The sequence below is a fragment of the Podarcis raffonei genome, chromosome 2, assembly GCF_027172205.1.
Source record: "Podarcis raffonei isolate rPodRaf1 chromosome 2, rPodRaf1.pri, whole genome shotgun sequence".
In the NCBI taxonomy this organism is placed as follows: Eukaryota; Metazoa; Chordata; class Lepidosauria; order Squamata; family Lacertidae; genus Podarcis; species Podarcis raffonei.
In genome coordinates, this window is record NC_070603.1 from 110237696 (window position 1) to 110250129 (window position 12434).

General features: G+C 42.6%; 4 protein-coding genes across 4 annotated transcripts in view; all 4 read left to right on the plus strand.

Annotated features, from left to right (window-relative positions):
* Positions 1-1632, plus strand: part of LOC128408640 (oocyte zinc finger protein XlCOF6-like) — a 96852-nt gene extending 95220 nt beyond the window's left edge. Inside the window, exon 5 of the mRNA XM_053378615.1 lies at positions 1203-1632. The gene's annotated coding sequence lies outside the window, so the exon portion shown is untranslated. The remainder of the gene's footprint in view (positions 1-1202) is intronic.
* The window catches only part of LOC128408627 (zinc finger protein 208-like), a 75739-nt gene that overhangs the window by 27234 nt on the left and 36071 nt on the right, over positions 1-12434 (plus strand). The window lies entirely within an intron of this gene.
* The window catches only part of LOC128408629 (oocyte zinc finger protein XlCOF6-like), a 109811-nt gene continuing 104142 nt past the window's right edge, over positions 6766-12434 (plus strand). Inside the window, exon 1 of the mRNA XM_053378594.1 lies at positions 6766-6850. The gene's annotated coding sequence lies outside the window, so the exon portion shown is untranslated. The remainder of the gene's footprint in view (positions 6851-12434) is intronic.
* Positions 11982-12434, plus strand: part of LOC128408632 (zinc finger protein 709-like) — a 60909-nt gene continuing 60456 nt past the window's right edge. The window contains exon 1 of the mRNA XM_053378601.1: positions 11982-12154. The gene's annotated coding sequence lies outside the window, so the exon portion shown is untranslated. The remainder of the gene's footprint in view (positions 12155-12434) is intronic.

A 12434-nucleotide genomic window follows, 5' to 3' on the forward strand; every position in this document is an offset into this window, starting at 1 on the left:
AAATGGCCGAAATATTGGGAGATTTTGGAACAAGAAGGAGATAAATTGAAATTGCAGAGTTTTGAGAAACTAAAAGATAAAGTGCTCCATTATTATCAAATAAGGGAGGCTTATAATCTGGACAAGAAAATTGGCTTCCAGGTGGAAAAATCAAAATTGGAAACAGAACTGTTAGATCCCAAAACTAAGAGATTATCAAGAATGTATAACTTGCTGTTGAAATGGAATACTCAGGATGAAACGGTGAAATCTGCTATGATAGAATGGGCACAAGATGTCGGACATAACATTATGTTGGCTGACTGGGAACAGTTATGGACCACAGGTATGAAATTTACGGCATGTAATGCCTTAAGAGAGAATATTATGAAAATGATATACAGGTGGTACATGACACCAGTCAAGCTTGCAAAAATCTACCATTTGCCTGATAATAAATGTTGGAAATGTAAAGAAAATGAAGGTACATTCTTTCACCTCTGGTGGACGTGCCCAAAGATCAAGGCTTTCTGGGAGATGATATATAATGAAATGAAAAAGCTATTTAAATATACCTTCCTCAAGAAACCAGAGGCCTTTCTCTTGGGCATGGTCGGCCAATTGGTGTTAAAGAAGGATAGAACTTTTTTATGTATGCTACAATAGCAGGAAGAATACTCATTGCAAAGTATTGGAAGACACAAGATCTACCCACCCTGGAAGAATGGCAGATGAAAGTTATGGACTATGTGGAATTGGCGGAAATGACCGGCAGAATCCGAGACCAGGGAGAAGAGTTGGTGGAAGAAGATTGGAAGAAATTTAAAGACTATCTACATAAACACTGCAAAATTAATGAATGTTAGAATGATGTTGGCATGAAGTTAAGTGGTTCTAGCAGCAATGTTATAAAGGAGTATGTAAAAATGGATTTTATCAGATGAGAATGTAAAGATATAATACATTCAGGTAGAGGAATAAGATAAAAACAAGGAGGGAAAAGATTTGCTGATTTAACTAACTGAACTGGAATACAAAAAAGGGAGGTGTGAGGAGGTCAGGGAAACAAGTAAACGAAAGATAAGATATGAAAAGATTGATTTGATTGTAATTGTTTTTTGCTTTTCTGTATTTTGTAATTTTTTCTTTTTTCTCTTTTTTTCTTATTTTGCAACTTTTTTGTAATCTTTCTTTAAACTTTAATAAATACCTTTTAAAAAAAGAAGAAGAAGAGAAGACTCCCTGGAAAAGACTCTGATGCTGGGAAAGATGGAGGGCACAAGGAGAAGGGGACGACAGAGGACGAGATGGTTGGACAGTGTTCTCGAAGCTACAAACATGAGTTTGATCAAACTGCGGGAGGCAGTGGAAGACAGGAGTGCCTGGCATGCTCTGGTCCATGGGGTCACGAAGAGTCGGACACGACTAAACAACAACATACAAACATTATGTACAATCTTTTAACAGGTAGAAAAAACAAAATAATAGAAAATAGAAAATTTATAAAGAAAGAAAAAAATAAAGAATTAAAAAAGATAAGAAACCAAGAAATAATAGTAAGGAAAAAAGACAAAGTTATTTACATAGTAAAACTACTCATCGACACAATCATTCCCATCCTGCTCATTCTACTGTTTGATATAACATTCTTTTTTACACAGGCTTACATTATATAATACCATTTCTTTCTGCTTTGTATACATTCCTTTGATCTTTTTCTTTACAAATATCACTCAATTTCTGCTCATATGGAGTTATTTGTACAATAAAGTTTTACATAATTCTGAAATATTATCCATTCTCTAGTTGTTTTTGTTTCAATATTCCTCTAACTGATCTCGTCAGCTTTGCTAATTGTAGATATCATAACATGAGTATCTGCCAATCTGTAATCTCTGAGAGCGTTTCATTTTTCCAGCTCCTTCCTATAAGGGTTCTAGCTGCTGTTATACCATACATAAACAATGATCTTAGGACTTTTTAAATTTCTGATGGTAATATACCAAGTAGGAAAATCTTTGGGGTTTTTTTTAAAAAGTAATTTTAAATAGTTTCTTAAAGTCGTTCTAAATATCATTCCAGTATTTGCCAATGGCTACACAGGTCCACCACGTATGATAGTATGACCCCTCCTTTTTTTTACATCTCCAACAGGTTGATGTTTTCCCTTTATACATTTTAGCAAGCTTTTTGGGAGTAAGATGCCATCTATATACCACTCCCTGCAAGGCCTTTCCCAACTGGCCTAGGGGGCGGGGCCCAGACTCACCCAGCCCTATTTAACATGTATTCTGTAGTTGACCTTTGTAATGTGTTGTTTTGAAATCTTTAAGATAATAGTTTAGTTTTCTGTTACGTTGCTTTGACCGTATACTCTATATTTCACATTTTTCACATTGTTTTATTTACCGTATTTTTCGCTCTATAACACGCACCCAACCATAACACGCACGTAGTTTTTAGAGGAGGAAAACAAGGAAAAAAATATTCTAAACGAAACAGTGGATGTATGATTTTTGTGGTTCATTCTGTGGCCACAGACATGTGATCTGATGGTGAGTTTGGGGTAGCCCAATGCAAAAATCCTGAGGATCCATGTGGATCTGTGCTTTGTAACCGCGTTTTTGCACCACTGCGGCCCCAGGCAACAGTGAGTGCGTGATTTTTTTGGTGCAAACTGTAGCCATGGACATGCTATGTGATCTGATGGTGAATTTGGGGTGACCCAGTGCAAAAATCCTGAGGATCCATGTGGAGCTGTGCTTTGTAACCACGTTTTAAGTGGGGAGGGAAGGAAAGCACTCAAGGGACAAGGAGCACGCGTGGAGTGTGTGGAGAAGGATGCTGCTAATCATGCAGAAGAGGGGTTTAAGGGGTGAAGGCTCCTCTCCTCTCCCTCTTTGCTCCTTTAAAGCAAGCAGGCTCTGCTTTTCTTCCTCTTCCCCGGCTCACCCCCCCGGCTTAGCGAGCTGAAAATCTTTCCTGCTATTTAACGAGCTGAGTGTTGAGGAGAGAGGGACAGAGAGCCTGCTTGCTTTAAAGGAGCCAACCGGACACTCGTGTAAGCGGCTCCTCTCCTCTCCCGCTTTGCTCCTTTAAAGAAACAGGCTCTCTGTCCCTCTCTCCTCCCCTCTCAGCGGCTCTTCTCCCGCTTTGCTGTTTCAAAGCGAGCCACGGAGGAGGGAAGCATTCGCTCCGTAACACGCACAGACATTTCCCCTTACTTTCTAGGAGGGAAAAAATGTGTGTTATGGAGCGAAAACTACGGTATGTTTTTTGATTTAGTATGCTGTAAATCACTTTGAGGTTTTTCTTAAAATTACAGTGGTATAGAAATTAAATAAAAGAAGTATAGAGCAGGGATATCCAACATGGGGTTGCTCAGATGTTGGGCAACAACTCCCATAAGCCTCAGCCCAGATGGTCAAGGTTGATGAGAGGTGTAGTTCAAAAGCTCAAGGGTGGAAAATCTCACCCATATACAATCCCGTAATCAAATAGCCAATTCAATTTCCTAGCTGCCAGCCTTTATGTGGCCAAAATGGAACCCTTCTTCCAAGGAAGAGAGGGAGGTACCAGTAACCTTGAGGCAGCTCCATTGGTTACGTATATCCAATAAATTTTTAGGTGGGGGGAAAAGATAGCCAAAGCCACGCAATGAGAACTGCACATGGTCTGTGGATACAGAAAACTGGCTGTGGGGGTGGGGCGCTGGTTGACAGCAGGAATGGAAAACTCCTTTTCAAATTTGCACAGCTGTACGCTTGTTGCAGCCTCATCTGAGCCTCACTATTTAAGATTCCTGATAAGATCCCTTGTTATCCCTCTTTAAAAGTGTAGACACGACAATCTTATTAAAATCAATATACAGGTAGTTTATTCATTTTCATTCACTTCCCAATTAGATTCCTGAAGGCAGGCTTATGTTACAAAAGTATATCTATATCTATACATAAACTATAATATAAGGGAGTTAGTCCCAAGTGATTGCGACTCAGCAGTCACTTTTCCTAACGCATAGAAAAAAACAAAATGGAGAAGAAAGAATGAAGCACACGAGCATTGTGCTCCTCCACCCAGAATAGGCCACACCTATTTCAAGTCACATGTAGAGGAAGCACTTGTCCCAGCTCAGGAGGAAACAGGAAGTTTTCTCCTGGGTTGTACAAAGCATCCCCTAGCATGTCCACTCTAGGAATGTTGTACCTGACTGCTACGAATTTCATATCCCACAGACCTAAGCTCCTCCTGCCCACTGACCAGAAAATGTCCCCCACAAAAAAAGCCCAGCCTGAGATTCCTTCTTCTTTCGCTCTCCAATTTTATAATGGCAAACTCCTATTATGCAAAAAATTGCTTAATAAAAAATTGTGGTGTTGCCCTCATTGTGAATAAGTGAGGTTCATAGACACAGAATGAAAGAGTTGGAAGGGACCAAGAGGGTCATCTAGTCGAACCCCCTGCAATGCAGGAATCTTTTTGACAAGGTGGGGCTCGAACCCACAACCCCGAGAGTCTCATGCTCTACCAACTGAGTTATCCCAGGACTCGGATCAAATTCAGCCGATAGGATTGCAATGAATCGGGAGCAAAGCTTTTGTGTGAATATATTACCTCAAGTTATTCCGATGCTCCCAAATGCACTGGTACAAATAAATTTTCAGATTGAACAAGTGGTATTATTGTTGTTGTTGTTGTTGTTGTTGTTGTTGTTGTTGTTGTTGTTATTCCCAGGCCAATTTGGGCGACTTCCAGCAAAATATAAAAACATAGTAAGATAACAGACATAAAAAACTTCCCGATTCTGCTTCTTTGGCAGAAGCCGACAAATTTAGTTTAGATCCTCTATATCAACTCAATGACAGGGAACCAGGCAGCGGGCCTTCTTGGTAGTGGCACCCGCTCTGTGGAACGCTCTCCCGTCAGATGTCAAGGAAATAAGCATCTATCTGACTTTTATAAGACATCTGAAGGCATCCCTATATGGAGAAGCTTTTAATGTTTGATGTTTCATCGGTTTTTTAAAAATATTCTGTTGGGAGCTGCCCTAGTGGCTGGGGAAACCCAGCCAGATGAGCGGGTATAAATAATGTTGTTATAATATTATTATTATAACGTATTATTATTATTATGACACCCAACTCTATCTGTTGATGGATGGCCATCCTGACTCGGCCCCAGACACACTGATCAGATTTTTGGAAGCTGTGGCTGGATGGTTACGTGGGAGCTGGTTGAAGTTAAATCCTTCGAAGACACAGGTCCTTTGACTGAGTTGGGATGATAGGGGATGGGGGGGGCAACTCGCATCTCTTGCGGGGGTGCAATTAGTGCCAGCACCGTCCGTTAAGAGTTTGGGTGTAATCTTCGATACCTTTCCATGGAGGTGCAGATTGCAGCTATAACAAAGGCGGCATTTTTTCATTTCCGCCAAGCTAAGCAGTTGACTCCTTACCTCTCTCGCCCTGACCTATCTACTGTGATCCACGCAACGGTCACCTCCAGACTGGATTTTGGTAACTTGCTCTACATGGGGCTGCCCTTGAGACTGACCCAGAAAGTCCAGCGGGTGCAGAATGCCGCGGCGAGACTCCTTACGGGGTCCTCCCTATGGGATCACATTCACCCGGTACTATACCAGCTGCACTGGCTCCCGGTGGAGTACAGGATCAGGTTTAAGGTGTTGGTTTTAACCTTTAAAGGCCTATACAGCCTAGGACACTCGTACCTACGGGACCACCTCTCCTGGTATGTCCCAAGGAGGAACTTACAATCTTCAAACAAAAACATCTTGGAGGTCCCAGGCCACAGAGAGGTTAGGCTGGCCTCAACCAGAACCAGGGCTTTTTCGGCTGTGGCTCCGATCTGGTGCAACGCTCTGGGCTAAGGCCCTGTGGGACTTGACATCTTTCCGCAGGGTCTGCTAGACAGAACTGTTCCACCAGGCCATTGGCCAAGGCACAGCCTGACCCCCTCCCTTGGCAATCCTCACAGAACTCTAGCCCAATGGTTGCCATTAATCTGATGTGAACTGATTTTATAATGACATGATTTTATAATGTTGTATCATTTTACTGTTGTTAGCCGCTCTGAGCCCAGCTTCGGCTGGGGAGGGCGGGATATAAATAAAATTTTATTGTTATTATTTTTATTATTATGCTTAATTGAATAGCAGTTCCCGGAAGCCGCCGGAGGGAAGGGATGCACTTGGGCTCCAATCCTCCTTGCAGGCTTGGCCACCGTGAGGAGACAGTGCTGAGATTCCTGCATTGCAGGGCGTTGGACTAGATGACTCTCAGGGTCCCCTTCCATCTCAACGATTCTATGATTCTAACAGGGTGCGGGACTAGATGGGCTTGATCAAACTACAGGGCTCTTCATGTGATCTGTGTGCAAGGAGGATGAATAAGCTGCAACCCCCCCCCCCCGCGGCTTCCCTGCCTGCTCTCTCTCCACCCCCAACCCCAATTATGGGTATTGCATTGCATTGCACGACCCCCCCCCCCCCGCCCAAAGCTTGCTGCACCCTGAGGCGCTTTGCACTCACCGGATTCCTTGCAGGACAAGGACAGTGCAGGACGGCAGAGGGGGCGGGTCAGCTGTTCTGCTTAAGCCAATCCCCCTTTCCCAAGTCAGTATCGAGCAGCAGCACCCTCCCCTCTAGCAGCTTGCACTCTCTGGCTTTAACCCTTAAAGCAAGGAGCATCTGTTCCCTGTACTCGAAGCCCAGGTTCCCCCCCTTCTCTCCCCATTGGCTGGGTACTGCAAGGCTTTTTCCTTACAATTATCCCCCGGAGATATCCTGCCTCCCAGGAGGGGGCTCCCATTCCTGCCCGGCTGCCCAGGGTCGCTGCTGCTGCCAGGATTTCGGGTGAGTGCAAAGCCAGCTGCGGGGAAGGAGGGAAGGGGCTTGGCAAGGGGTGGGGGGGTCCAGGATGAAGCCCCGGGACGGGGAGAAGAAGAGAAGGGAGGAAAGGGAGCTGTTTCTCTTAATGGGGCCTTGAAGGTGGAGGGGGGGGCGTTTCCACTGTGGAAAGAGAGAAGCTTCCTCCTGCTTGGATCTGGTGCAAAGGGAGTTATAGAATCATAGAATCATAGAATCATAGAGTTGGAAGAGACCACAAGGGCCATCGAGTCCAACCCCCTGCCAAGCAGGAAACACCATCAGAGCACTCCTGACATATGGTTGTCAAGCCTCTGCTTAAAGACCTCCAAAGAAGGAGACTCCACCACACTCCTTGGCAGCAAATTCCACTGTCGAACAGCTCTTACTGTCAGGAAGTTCTTCCTCATGTTTAGGTGGAATCTTCTTTCTTGTAGTTTGGATCCATTGCTCCGTGTCCGCTTCTCTGGAGCAGCAGAAAACAACCTTTCTCCCTCCTCTATGTGACATCCTTTTATATATTTGAACATGGCTATCATATCACCCCTTAACCTCCTCTTCTCCAGGCTAAACATGCCCAGCTCCCTTAGCCGTTCCTCATAAGGCATCGTTTCCAGGCCTTTGACCATTTTGGTTGCCCTCCTCTGGACACGTTCCAGTTTGTCAATGTCCTTCTTGAACTGTGGTGCCCAGAACTGGACACAGTACTCCAGGTGAGGTCTGACCAGAGCAGAATACAGTGGCACTATTACTTCCCTTGATCTAGATGCTATACTCCTATTGATGCAGCCCAGAATTGCATTGGCTTTTTTAGCTGCCGCGTCACACTGTTGGCTCATGTCAAGTTTGTGGTCAACCAAGACTCCTAGATCCTTTTCACATGTACTGCTCTCAAGCCAGGTGTCACCCATCTTGTATTTGTGCCTCTCATTTTTTTTGCCCAAGTGCAATACTTTACATTTCTCCCTGTTAAAATTCATCTTGTTTGTTTTGGCCCAGTTCTCTAATCTGTCAAGGTCGTTTTGAAGTGTGATCCTGTCCTCTGGGGTGTTAGCCACCCCTCCCAGTTTGGTGTCATCTGCAAATTTGATCAGGATGCCCTTGAGTCCATCATCCAAGTCGTTGATAAAGATGTTGAAGGGAAGGAGGCGGGAAAGTGGTGAGATTTGAGTATTGCTGGCAAGGCTCGCAATAAAATAATAATAATAATAATAATAATAATAATAATAATAATAATAATAATAATACCCTGCCCATTGTCTGGGTTTCCCCAGCCACTCTGAGCGGCTTCCAACAAAATAAAAAACACCCAAAGCAACCAAACATTGAAGTCTTTTGTAGAAATTGCTTTCGACTTTAAATAAATGCCCTCTTTAAGAAATCACGTGGTGTAAATATGTACCGTATGTTGTCCTTGAGGTGCAAACACACATAGCGTGAGCAAGCAAGCAGTGCTCCAAAGTGCTTCTCTTGTGAACTTGCCATCTAAGTTGTTTACTCATGGAAAAGGCTCCTATTTCCCAAAAGGACAGGAGGGGGAGGTCTCTCCCCCACTTTTAACGCACCCACTCCCACCGCATGGAATGCAGAGGTCTTGTTCATTCACAACATCAGTAAACCTTGTGTGTATCTGAAGTGAACCAGGTGCTGCGGCTCCTTCCCCTCTCACTGGGCTGCTGCAAGAAAAGGCAGCGGAGGAGGAGCAAACAGATGGGTTTGAAGGCTCTTTCTGCCCCTCTCTCCTGAGCAGAGGGTGTTTGCAGGGCAGGAGGACAGAGGAGGCAGCAGTGGGTGGATCCACCGCCTCTCCCAGGGGGTCCAGATGCAAGCAGGGGGCTTCCTTCTTCTCCATGTATTCAGAGCAGTCCAACCATGTATTCAGAGCAGTCCTTTGCAAATTACTGTCTTTCTCGGTGTATAAGACGAGGTTTTTTTACCCAATTTTTATTTTATTTTTTTGAAATATTTATTAAAGTTTTCACAAATAAAGCAAAGAATAATCATAACCGGACAAAAACAGAAAAACCACAGAACATACATCAAAAAGAAGAAAAAACACTCAATCACATAACAACAGAAAAGAAAAAAAAAGAATTAAAAACCAACTCAATTTTCTCATTTTTTCAAAATTCTCATTCGCTTATTTCTTTGACCTCCTCACGCCTCCCTCTCCTGTATTCCCAATCATAACATTAGTTCAGCATATCCTTACCCCTTTTTCATTATAACATTTAGGTTGATTTTCATCAAATTTGCAACTTTGTACCTTAACTAATTGTCCTACCATTTTTTCATACTCTTACTGATCTTATTACTAAGTCCACTTAGGTCCATTCCAGCATCATTTTAACATTCATTAATTTTACAGTGTTTCTGTTAATAGTCTTTAAATTTCTTCCAATCTTCTTCTACCAACTCTTCTCCCTGGTCTCGGATTCTGCCAGTCATTTCCGCCAACTCCATGTAGTCCATCACTTTCATCTGCCATTCTTCCAGGGTGGGTAAATCTTGTGTCTTCCAATATTTTGCGATGAGTATTCTTGCTGCTGTAGTAGCATACATAAAGAAAGTTCTATCCTTCTTTGACACCTATTGGCCGACTATGCCCAGGAGAAAGGCCTCTGGTTTCTTCAGGAAGGTATATTTAAATACCTCTTTCATTTCATTATAGATCATCTCCCAGAAAGCCTTAATCTTTGGGCACGTCCACCAAAGGTGAAAGAATGTACCTTCATTTTCTTTACATTTCCAACATTTGTTATCGGGCAAATGGTAAATTTTTGCTAGCTTGACTGGTGTCATGTACCACCTATATATCATTTTCATAATATTCTCTCTTAAGGCATTACATGCCGTAAATTTCATACCGGTGGTCCACAACTGTTCCCAGTCAGCAAACATAATGTTGTGTCCAATGTCCTGTGCCCATTTAATCATAGCAGATTTAACCATTTCATCTTGAGTATTCCATTTCAACAGCAAGTTATACATTCTCGAAATTATCTTTGTTTTTGGTTCTAACAATTCTGTTTCCAATTTTGATTTCTCCACCTGGAAGCTGGTTTTTTTGTCCAAATTGTAAAGTTCCCTTATTTGATAATAATGAAGCCAATCTCGCACTTTGTTTTTTAATTTATCAAAACTCTGCAATTTCAATTTATCTCCATCTTGTTCTAAAATTTCCCAATATTTTGGCCATTTGGCCTCCATATTGAGCTTTTTCTGAGCCTTTGCTTCCATCGATGACAACCACCTTGGGGTTTTTTTTCCCAGTAAATCTTTGTATCTTATCCAGACATTAAACAATGCTTTTCTGACAATATGACTCTTAAATGCTTTATGAGTTTTAACCTTGTCATACCACAAATATGCATGCCACCCAAAAACATTATTAAAACCTTCCAAATCCAAAATATCAGTGTTCTCAAGAAGCAGCCATTCTTTCAGCCAGCAAAATGCTGTCGATTCATAGTAAAGTTTCAAGTCTGGCAGGGCAAATCCACCTCTTTCCTTTGCATCAGTTAAAATCTTAAATTTTATTCTGGGCTTCTTGCCCTGCCAGACAAATCTAGAGATATCTTTCTGCCACTTCTTGAAACAATCCATCTTGTCTATAATCTGTAAAGATTGAAACAAAAATAACATTCTTGGCAATACATTCATCTTTATAGCTGCAATTCGGCCTAACAAGGAAAGCTTCAAATTTGACCATATTTCTAGATCTTTTTTGACTTCTGACCAACATTTCTCATAATTATCTTTAAATAAGTTCAGGTTTTTAGCAGTCATATTAACCCCCAAATATTTTACTTTCTTTACCAATGTTAGCCCTGTCTCCTTCTGAAACCTTTCTTTCTCTATTGGTGTTAGATTTTTCTCAAGAACTTTAGTTTTTGACTTGTTCAACTTAAATCCTGCCACATGACCAAATTCTTGGATCAATTCCAAAGCTCTTTTAACACTAGATTCTGGCTCCTGTACCGTCAATACCAAATCATCTGCAAATGCCTTCAATTTGTAATGTTTAGCTCCGACCTGTATTCCTTTAATCAAACCGTCCCTTCTAATCATGTTTAGCAAGACCTCCAGGACCGAAATAAAAAGTAGTGGGGAAATTGGGCAGCCTTGTCGTGTCCCTTTCTCTATCTTAAATTCTTCTGTAACCACATTATTAACTATTAGCTTAGCTTTTTGTTCTGAATAGATTGCACCTATACCATTTTCGAACCCATGACCAACCCCCATCCCCTGAAGATTTTTCTTCATAAAACTCCAAGAAATATTGTCAAAGGCTTTCTCCGCATCAACAAAAATTAAAACTGCTTTAGTGTTAATGTTCACTTGCAACTTCTCCAAAATATTAATAATATTCCTTGTGTTGTCAGACAAGTGTCTACCCGGGAGAAAGCCAGCTTGGGCTTTATGTATTTCTTCAACTAATACCCTTTTTAACCTATTAGCCAAAATGTCAGCAAAAATTTTATAATTCACATTCAGCAGGGATATGGGTCGGTAGTTCTTAAGTTGTGTCTTTTCAGACTCACTTTTCAGTATGAGTGTAATATAAGCTTCCTTCCACGACTCAGGCGCTTTTCCCCCCTCCATAATTTCATTGCAAACCTCCTTCAGTGGTTGAATTACACAGTCTTTCAAAGTTCTGTAGTATTTTGCAGTTATTCCATCCGGTCCTGGAGACTTGCCCAATTGCATGTTCTGTATGGCACCTTCCACCTCTTGTTCTGTGATCTTGTAGTTCAACATCAACTTATTTTCTTGGGAGATTTTCTGCAGTCCATTTGTTTTCAAAAACTGGTCTATATCAAACTCTTTCTGTGGCCCTTGTGTATATAACTGTTTAAAATATCTATGGAAGCAATTCCTAATTTCCACTGGATTCTGGATACTTTTCCCTTCTATCTCCAAATTGGTAATAGTGTTCAGCTTTTGTCTTTTCTTCATTTGCCAAGCTAACAATTTTCCACATTTATTAGCCGACTCGAAAAGTTAAAAAACATGGGTTGCTACATGGAATATATGTTCCCTATACTTGGAGCACAGGTTCCCTCCCTCGTCTCCCCATTGGCTGGGTCCTGCAAGGTTTTCCTTCCCCCAGTTATCAAAGGAAAGGAAGGAGGCTCTGGGGGGGAGAAACTTCTTCTTCCTCGCCAGAGTCACCTGACTTCCGGTTTCACCAGCGGAGATAAAATCGAGGCTTGCAAAGGAGGGAGGGAAGGGGGCTGCTTCGTCCTAATTAAGCCTCCTAATTAAGCGGGGTCCCTCCCTGCCTCCCAGGTGGGGGTTCCCATTCGCGCCCCCGCTGCCTAGGGTCGCTGCATCTGCTGCCGCGTCAGGATTTTGGGTGAGTGCAAAGCCAGCGGCGGGGAAGGAGGGAAGGGGCTTTGCAAGGGGTGGGGGTCCATGATGAGAAGCCCCGGGACGGGGAGAAGAAGAGAAGGGAGGAAAGGGAGCTGTTTCTCTTAATGGGGCCTTGAAGGGGGGGGAGTATTCCGTTGTGGAAAGAGAGAGAAGCTTCCTCCTGCCCGGATCTGGTGCAAAGGGAGTTACATGGAAG